General features: G+C 33.9%; 1 long non-coding RNA gene across 1 annotated transcript in view; it reads right to left on the bottom strand.

Moving 5' to 3' along the window:
* The window catches only part of LOC118351129 (uncharacterized), a 37,366-nt gene extending 27,260 nt beyond the window's left edge, over positions 1–10,106 (bottom strand). The window contains exon 1 of the long non-coding RNA XR_007402864.1: positions 9,937–10,106. This is a non-coding gene — a long non-coding RNA (uncharacterized LOC118351129). The remainder of the gene's footprint in view (positions 1–9,936) is intronic.
* Positions 10,107–10,761: the final 655 nt, after the last annotated feature.

A 10,761-nucleotide genomic window follows, 5' to 3' on the forward strand; every position in this document is an offset into this window, starting at 1 on the left:
CATGATTACCAAACAACACTATTAGTCTGTTTTAAGCCTTGATCAAGAGTCAGTGCTATGCAGCTACATTTCATATTTCATTGAAATAGCTCAGGTCACTTTCAGGCCTACTCTTAAATTCACCTTCACAGGACATCCAGCAATCAATAAAACTTGTACTAGATTTCAGTTTTTCCCTTATAATCAGCTAAATTAATATGATGCTGCATTACTAAGTTTATAGTATCTTTGTCTTAGTGTGAGATTTATTGAGTTAGCTATGACTTTGCACTAAACAGCATATTTCTGGAGTACTGATTTGTGTTCAACATAGTATGACTTGGTTATACTTAGAAACCAAATATTTTCATGAATGATCGAAAAATCTGGTGATGTTCACACAGGAGAAATAAGACAGAAAAATTCACCTTTCTTATCTCTTCAAGAAACAGAATTGTTTCAAAGGTATCTACCACACATAATCCCAGGAAATTCCAAACCTCTGATTGAAATGGCATATTAAGTGTGCTTAAAAATTAAAATTAGATAAGGCCTACAGATTTTACATTTCACAGAAACCTAGAAACTATATATATATTTTTTATTCTGGAGTAGAGTTAACAACACTTTCTGTAATGATAGAAATGATCCATAACTGCATTGTCCTGTATAGTAGTTACTAACTACTTCTGGTTAGTAAGCAAGCACTTGAAATATGGCTAATTTGAGGAACTGAATTTTTAATTTTGTTTAATTTTAATTATTTAAATTTATATAGTCATACGTGGCTAGTGGTCACCTATGGGGTAGTGCAGCTTATTACTTGACGTAAAAGTGAGTCAACCTGACCAGTTCCAAAAACTGTTACCAAATAGTTGTGCTGTGTGTTTATGTTCTTACAAAAGCATCACCATTAATTACTGTTGAACTGTCAGTTGCTGGGTTGGGATGGTTAAGAACGACAAGTAAAGCAAATGTAACAGTCAAGTCTTTGTTTACTTACTACACAGTAGTAAGTATGTCGAAAAGGCAAAAGAGAAAGGCATTGTTCTTAGTGTTCCATTTATTTTCCCAAAGAATGGCACAAGAAAGGGGTCATATGACATTCACCATAGATTGGGGAATCATCTCATTGGAGAGGAGCTCTGAATAAAGGCACCTACCTTTTTATTGAGCCAGGGTGCTGAGAGAGGGAGAGATGGAAGGGCTAGGAGTGGAACAGTAATGAGTTGAGAGTGGGGGAAAGTGCCACAGCCAAGGCACCCCAATAAAGTGGTCTTGGTGGAGGTATTGGAAGTATTTCAACTGAGGCCCCAGTAAGGAAGCCTTTGAATGGAGCTGCCTGAGTTAAGAATGCAGGTATATGAATGAGCAAGGCTAGCCTAAAGAGAACATGACTCCTTCATTGCAACTCCTCAAGAAAACTGTAATGCCTTAGCCATGCAATGTGTCTAATGTGGGAAGGGCAACTTTTCCCCATGATGCCTGCCAGGCAAAACCTTGTAATTAGTTGCCTATGGTCAGATGTGAAAAATTACATATATGACTTGTGCTTGGGGTGAAACTCCTCAAATATGTATTTTTTTCTTCTAGGAACTACTTGTGTCTGAAATATGAGCAATACAAGATACTCAAAAGCAAATCTCTAAAATGTTTTGGGAAACTGAAAAATTCAAAATGAATTGGTTATTGGTGTTATTGGTATTATTTATTATTGGCTACCCTGGATTTATTTTAGTTTTGCCAATTTGCAACTCCCTTTCTTTGTCCCATTTCTTTCCTAAAGAAGATCTTTCTTCTTGATGAAAACGTACAGCCAAATCATAGTAAAGCACTATCCGAATTCAAACAACAGCAATGTTGTTTTGTCTAAGAAATAGCTAGAGGGCTTCATCTTTAAAATTTCCTCAGGCTGGCGGACCCCATGGGAGCTTCTTTCAATTTTCTATTAAAATACATGTGAAAATACATCCCTACTATCCAGAACAATCTAAAGATTTAATGCCAACATTTTTCACAGAACTATAATAATCCTAAAATTTATATGTAACCATAGAAGACTGTGAATTAGCCAAAGCAATCTTGAAAAACAAAGCTGGAGGTATCACAATCCAGATTTCATAATATACTACAAAGCTGCAGCCATCAAACAATATGGTACTGGCAAAAAAACTCATAGATCAATGCAACAGAATAAGAGCTGAGAAATAAACCCATACTTCCATGTTCAATTAATCCACAGAGGAGGCAAGAATATACAATGGAAAATAGTATCTTCAATAAATGGTTTTGGAAAAATTGGATCACTTTCCTAAACCATACATAAAAATAATCTCAAGACAGTTTAAAGACCTAAATATAAGATCTAAGACCATTAAACTCCAAGAGATTCCTACCGATATTTCCTTCTAGGACATCAGCCGTAGAAACATTTTCCTAGATATATCTCCATTGGCAAGGGAAATTAAGGCAAAATTAAACTATTGGGACTACCCCAAAATAAAAAAACTCTGCACAGTGAAGGAAACCATCAAAATAATGGAAAGGCAGGCCATTGAATGGGAGAAGGTATTCACAAATGATACATCTGATAAGGGGTTAATATCTAAAATATATAAAGAACTTATACAACTCAACACCAAAAAATAATAAAAAAATGGGCAGAGGACCTAAATAGACATTTTTTCCAAAGAAGACAAACAGACACATGAAAATATGCTTAACATCACTATCAGGGAAATGCAAATCAAAATGACAATGAGATATCACTTAACACCTGTCAGAATGGCTAAAATAAAAAACCACAAGAAATAACAAGAGTTGGTGATGATGTGGTGAAAAAAGAACTCTCAGTGCACTATTGGTGGCAATATCAATTGGTATAGCCACTGTGGAAAATGGTATGGAGGTTTTCAAAAATTTAAAAATAGAAACATCATATGATCCAGTAATTCACTACTAGATATTTACCCCCAAAAAATGAAAACAGTAATTTGAAAAGCTATATGTACCCCTATGTTTATTGCAACATTATTTACAATAGCCAAGATATGGAAGCAGCCCAAGTATCCATTGATGGATGAATGGATAAAGAGGATATGGTATATATATATATATATATATATATATATATATATATATATCCTATAGAATATTACTCAGCCATAAAAAAGGAATAAGATCTTGCCATTTGTAACAACATGCATAGGCCTACAGTGTATAATGCTAAGTGAAATACGTCAGTCAGGGAAAGACAAATACCATATGATTTTACTCATATGTATAATATAAGAAACAAAACAAATGGACCAAGAAAAAATACAAAAACAAGACTATTAAATACAGAGAACAAACTGGTGGTTGCCAGAGGAGAGGAGGGAGGAAGGATAGATTAAAAAAAAAATACATGTGAGAACAAACAAAATATTCAAACTGACAGCACTGAAAATTAGGACAAAGAGGCAACCCATTTCTAAAATTGGAAGGATTTCTCCCTAACTATAGGGCTGAGGGAAGAACAGACTGGAGTGCATTACCAGTAGCCCACATCTGATTGCCTCATGTGACAATATTAAGGACAATTTTTATTATTCCTCATCCTCTATCTTGTTTTTTTTTCCCTAGAATAAGTAAATGTCTTCACATGCAAGAAATATGACCAGCCACCATACTGGTAGCATATGCTACACTTTGAGGTAGCCAGAATACAAGCTTCTAACTTTGTATAATTACATTTTAATATATAGAAGACTAATGAGTGGGCAGATAGTGGAGAAAGGGGTTAGGGTCAGTGATACTGTGCATGTTGGGAGGAGTAATCTTCACAATCAGGCATTGAAGATGAAAATGGAAAGAGAAAGAGCTATGGAAGCAAATCTGTATATACTGGAAAATTAAGATTTCCATCTTCATCATTTTAGACTTCAGTTCATCTATACTAGAGGAAGCTTGTGAGTGAGAATTGGGCAAGGAGTTTCACATGCTAATCTGCTAGTCAACTAATAAACTCACAGATAGCAAAGAATTAACTAAATCTCTCCCTAATTTCGGAATGAATAAACAATCATAATCATCATGAGGACTTATAAAAATATTGTAAAACAAGCTTATTCCAAAGACTAAAAAAATGTTCTTTTGGTAGTCAGATGAAAAATATAATAATTTGGATTAAACAGGGATAGAAATAAATATTGAGTGAACAAGCTGAAATTAAACTCAATAAGAGGAAAAGGAGAGGAATGAGAACAGGAAGTGTTAGGATGAAGGGAGCCTGAAAATGGAATTGCAAAATCCTTATCTGTATAAGAAGTAGGAAAGATTAAAAGTGACATTACAGACAGGGACATTTCAGAAGACAAAACTGTCCCTGAGAAGGAAGGCAAAAAAGTCAAGGAGATGAAATATCGATGGAGCAGCTAAGAAATGGAAGTCAGGGAATATATGTAGATAAATTTTGTCAACATAAATAACGTTGCAATATAAAGAGAGTATGCATTCCTGTATTTAAATTTATTTATAGAGTAGTGTTCTGGATTCCAGGGATACAGTGGTAAAGAATATGGGTATGTTTTCTTTTATGATAAGAGGGACAGAAAATAAATGAAAGATTTTTTAAAAAAGAAAATCATCAATATTAATAAGTGCTATGATGAGGACAATACAAGTGATGTGATACAGGACAAAGTGACCAGATGTCACTTAAAGTTGGGAGGTCAGGGAAGGCCCCTCTGAGAAGACAGCCTTTAAACCAAGGCAAAAGCAATAAGCAAAAAAAGGTCAGAGACAGGAATAGTGAGGAACATTCTGGAAAGAAACAATAGCTGTTGAAAAGATACTAAGACTGGAAAAGCTGGTATATTCTAGGAATTGAAAGAAGACCCTATATTTTGACTACACTAAGCAAGAGAAAGCAGAAGCAGATCATCTAGGACTCTGTTAGCCAGGATGAGGACTTCGGATTTAACTGCCAGTACTTTTGTCATTACTACTGAAAGATTTTTAAATATCAGGATTGACAAAAATAAGAAAACATTTTTAGCAAAAGATCAGTTAAGCTTCTGTGGAAGAACGGAACATAGGGGGAATACCTATGAGATTTTTAATGAAGTTACTGAAGCATTGTAGGTAAGATATAATATACCAGTGTGTTGGCAGTGAAGACAGAGAGAAGTAAACATATTTAGGTTGTGCTTTGAAGGGACAATTCAAACATATGTTTATATACTGGATGTGGGATATAAGGAAAAATAAGAAACTGAGGTTCCATGTTTTTGTCCTAAGCTGCTAGATGGATGATCAAGTATGAGTGCTGGAGTCTAGTAGGTTTGAGTGTTTTTTTTTGTTTTGTTTTGTTTTGTTTTGTTGTTTGTTTGTTTGTTTGTTTGTTTCCAGTGGGAATGGAGACCAAGGGTGCTGTTTATGAGGCTGGTTACATTTGGGATCCAAGCTAAAACTGAGATGCCTGTGAGATATCAGAGTAGAAAGAGTCAATTAACTATTGCATGTAAGCCTTAAGTGTTTAAAGGAGCCCTCTAGACCAGAAATATAGATTTGTGAGTTTAATAGATAAAAATTCAGTCAGGAAAAATACACAATCTACCATCGAGTAAAACACTGTAAGAATCTGCATTATTAAGTAACAGAATCTAACAGAGCAGTATCTGTAAGAGTATGGAAATAAATACATTGAGGATCAATAACTGATAACATGCCAGATTATGATCCTATATGAAGGCAAGAATAAGCAATTCCAGACATGTACAAAAGATAAAAGTATTATACCCCCACCTTTAAAAGAGAACACTTGAAGTCATGCTTCCAAGTAGCTGAAAATGAATAAAAATTTAGTATTCTGTAAAGATGATGCTGTAGTTTTAGACTCCCCTACTAGAAATATATCCTAAGAAAATAAATTGAAATATGGATGCAAATTTATGCACAAAAATGTTCATCCTAGAATTTTTGTTAATAATCAACATTATAATCGACGTTAGGAGAATGTCCATATGGTGGAACACTAGGAAGACATTGAAAATTATGTTTATGAATAATTTAAATTACATAGAAAAATGATTATGAAACACAGTTAAGTAAAAAAAAAGCGGGATACCAAATTATAGGTACAGTATCTCTGTCAATAGGTGTAGAAAAACATCCTGGAAGGGAAAAATTTTAATATTATCCACGTTTGCCTCTGGGATATGGAATTACTTTTCCTGTTTCATTGTTATTTTTTGTACTTTCTAAGACTTCTAAATCAGCATTACTTACATAAATAGAAAATTACATAAGTAGAAAACTACATAATTAGAAAATTACATAAAAAGTTTAAAACTTAAAAAGGCAATATAAAGCCTAAGAAAACATGGGATAATTGATATAATTGATATTTATAATTGATATAATTGATAAAAGTTCAATATGCATTACTGTTTCAAATATTTAAAAATAAAAGTAAATATATGACTGGGAAGACAATCGCAACTAAAATAATAATGTCGTCACTATTAATAGGAGTTGGAGAATGCTATGAATTTCAGGTTACTTGTGAGTAGGGAAATAAACACAAAATTCCAACAGTAAGTGATGGAACTCCCTTCAAGACTGCAAGTTTATAAATGCAGAGATTAATGCAAAGAGGGAAGAGTCTGAATGGAGCACAGCTAGTGAAGAGAAGAAGGCAAAGTTCAGGAAAAAAATAAAAATCAATCCCAGAAAGAGAAAATCCAACACTAGGTGCCAAAACACTAAACACAAATTAGGGACTTGTATAGTTCCTCACACTGGCCTGATCATTACTATTGGGAAAGAAGGGGTAACCTGTCTCTACTTGGTAGTAATGGGGGATGAAAAAAAAAAAGTAAGAGAAGAAACTATAAGTCCTGCAAAAATATCATAGAGCCATGAAATAAGCCAGTCTACCCTCCTTCTGCATCATCAATACCAACCGGTAGTGAAACTACACATCACTATACTGGCATAAGAGAACACTGTAAATACCCTGTCCGCAAATGCCTCAAAATACAAAAGCAAAATCAGAGCACTTCCATATTAAACCACTCAACAAAGAAAACAGAAGATGGTTCATCTGTTAGAAAGTTTCCTATGTATCCGGTCAAAAGGAGAACAAAACAGTCTCAAATAAATTAAGTAGTCTTACACAATCAGGTACCTTAAAAAGTATAGACTCTGAATTCAATAATTAAGAATAAAAATATACAAATACCAAACAAGGTGAAGTTCAATGAGAGTTGAGAGAATTCAGGAAAGAAATTAAAGAAAAAAATAATAAGTATTAGAAATAAGATAACTCTAAGAGGGACATTAAAAAGAAAGCAGGAAAATAACAAGGAATATAAACATGACAAAAAAAAAGCTAGGAAAAATGTGGTTAAAATAGAAGGCATACAAAGAAAATATAACTGAAATCCATTAAGAAGAATAAAAAAACAATGGAACTAATAGAACAATAGTTTAAAATTTTTCAAACAAAAGCCAAATGCCCAAATCAATATATTGAAAGGACTCTGTGTCCCCTGGAAAAACTTAGATCAGAGCAAGCACTGCATGATATACTAAGGTAAAATTACAGGCTTTAAAGACAAATATTTTTTGTGCCTAACAGAAAAATGAGTAAATTATTTGTAGGAATAAGAAAGCAAGATGGACACCAAAAATTTCAAGGGCACATCAACTCTAGCAAGGTTGACGGTAGAGAAAGTTTCAAAAAACTCAAGAAAATATAGTGTGAGTCAATGATGTTACTCTAGCCATACTGTTCCTCAAGTATCAAAAGTATGAAATCTTCTGAAGAAGTCTGTTTAAGGATGAGCTCCACCCTGGAAAACTCAACAAGTGTTAAGTATGTAACATGTTTAATTTTAGATGTAAGACTTAAAAAGGATCAAGGACATGGTGGATGAATAATATATAAACATATATTTCTGAAAGGTAGGAAGAATGCAACTAAGAAGCAGGAGAAAAAGGGTTAAGTAGAAATACGTTTGTTTCTACTTTTATTAATTTTTATGTAAGGGTTGAATATTAAAGAATGCCATTTATTTATGTATTTATTTACTTATTTTGAGAGCAAGAGAAAGATGGGAGGGGGAGAGATAGAGGAAGAAAAAATCTCAAGCAGATTCCTCTGAGTTCGAAGCCAGAAACGGGGCTTGATCCAAATAATGCCATTTAAAACTGGCAATGCATATAGAAAAAAGATCACATTTAAAATGGGTATTAAGGGCACTATAAAAGGTATGACTACAAAAATATTTCCTATTTTAAGGCCCCTGAGTGGCTCAGTCAGTTACGTGTCTGCCTTCTTCTGCTCAGTTCATGATCTCAGGGTCCTGGGGTCTGGCTCCCTGCTCAGTGGAGCTTGCTTCTCCCTCTCCCTCTGCCTGTCACTCCCCCTTCTTGTGCTCCATCTCTGTGAAATAAATAAATAAAATCTTTAAATAAGCCCAAAAGTAATTGCTATTTTAAAATGTACAAATTTTCAGAGGCACCTGAGTTTCTTAGTCAGTTAAGCATCTGACTCTTTAAAAAAAAAAGAATTCACTTACTTATCTGACAGAGAGCACAAGGGTGGGAGGTTGGTGAAGAGGTAGAGGGAGAAGCAAACTCCCTACTGAGCAGAGATCCTGACGTGAGGCTTGATCCCAGAACCCTTTGACTGTGGTCAAAGGCACATGAGCCATGTGCCTTAACTTGACCTGACAGCCACCCAGGCACCCCATCTTCTGACTCTTGATTTTGGCTCAAATCATGATTTCAGGGTCATGTGCCAAGCACTGTTTTTGGCTCCAGGCTCAGCAGGGATTTCTGCTGGAGATTCTCTTTATCACTCCCTCTGCCCTCCCCCTCCCATCTCTCTCTCCAAAAAATAAATAAGTCTTTAAAAAATTAAATAAAATGTACAAACTTTCCTAAATACCCAAGCAAACACATAACAGTGAGGAGAAACAAAGTAAATATAATATGCAGAGTAAGTATGATATAAAGCGATAGATTTGAGACAAAGCATATCAGACATAGCAGTAATTATGAATGAGCTTAACTGACTAAAGAAAAGGATTTCTAAACTGTTAGAAAAACCTAACCATGTATATGGCATGTCTAAAGCCAATTGAGTCAAAAGGCTACAAAATTAAGAGATAGTTAAAAGTATGCTGGGAAACTGAAAATAAGCAACCAGATAGACTAAGGAAAAGTAAGCCAAAAAGGAAAAAAAAAAAAATGAAAACATTCAGTGAGATAAAGAATGCTTTTTATTGCTTAAAGTCGTGATTTACAAGGAAGAGTTAACAGATTTGAATATCCATATTAAGGCATAATAAGAATCCATGAATCCACACTGAGAGATATTCAGATTGATAGATATTATGATAAATGATAGTCAGGCAGACAGATGAGGTGAGGGAAAGCTTTCTTATGATGAAATGTCAACTAATATGAAAGAAATAATGTAGAAAATTACAGTTTTACAATTATCATAGTAAAAACTGATGCAGGAATAATTATTCATTAAAGTTAGCATCCTGGAGGATGATCAGGTTTGATGAGGGCAGGATATTGAAACAGTCTTAGAATTAATAAAAATTTCTACAGTTAAATTATATTAATGCATATAAACTATACTGTGCAGAAACTAGATAATCCCTTTATGAAGTATCAATGTATATCATGTATTTGGAATGTGACACCTTAAAGACCAATTCTAATTGAGGGAGACACACTAAAATACTGCCCTTATTCTTGAAATATATCAACGTTATGAAAAATAAAGACTAAGAATAATTTCCAGATTAAAGAAGACTAAAATATATTATATAATGCAATATGAGTTCCTGGATCTATCTTGAACTGGAAAACAAATACTATAAAGGATATTATTGAGGTAACTAAGAAATGGTCTGTAGGTTAGATAGAAGTACTATATTGAAATTAAATTACCTGAAATTGAAAAATAAGTGATATTCTATCTCTGAAGGTAAGAAGAGCTGTGAAGAAAACTAAAAGAAGAGCAGTGTTGAGGTGATTTGGTAGTAGAGTGAGGCAGTCCTCATTCTTGAAGACATATGCTAAAAATGGCTAGAGATTCTGGTTTAATGCAGTTTCTTGATATGTTTTCATTTGGTAATGAGGAATCTATGGAATGCTGTTCATATATTATGACCTGAACCTGGAATATAAACATGTTCTCAGAACTTCACTGAATTGGAATATTTGGGGTCAGCAGTGAAAGGGAAGACTTAAACCCTGTGCCCACTACTAATCCAGCCAAATAACATGATCCTGAGGTATCTGGAGAGACCTTTCCTTAAATATGAACATTTAAAACAGAAAATGCACCAATCCGTCACAAATATACAAATAGGAATCCTTTGTGTGTGGTTTGAAATATCCCTGCTTTCAATACAGAGAAAAAAGTGAAAAAAATAATATATACAAGTGTGAAATGATCCCATCATTTTCAGTGTTCTGAATTTTATATGTGAAATCAATTTTAATGCATTAATTTTTTGTTCTTTCATTTAAAAGGCATTCATTGAGCCCTTTTGAGGTGTTAGATTTCAAACTGCAATGCTTCTGATTATTACATGCTTGAATTATTTTTCTTGTCTCCATTTCTAGTATTAGTTCAATCCTTCATGGGTAGTGACTCAAGTACTTCCTAAATGCCATGGCTACTTAAGTTTATCTCCCATATAATCTGTCCAACACATGATCTTCAGATTTTTCTCAAATATAAATCTGACCATGCTCCACCCAGTTTTA

This window comes from Canis lupus, chromosome 17 (genome assembly GCF_003254725.2).
Source record: "Canis lupus dingo isolate Sandy chromosome 17, ASM325472v2, whole genome shotgun sequence".
Taxonomy (NCBI): Eukaryota; Metazoa; Chordata; class Mammalia; order Carnivora; family Canidae; genus Canis; species Canis lupus.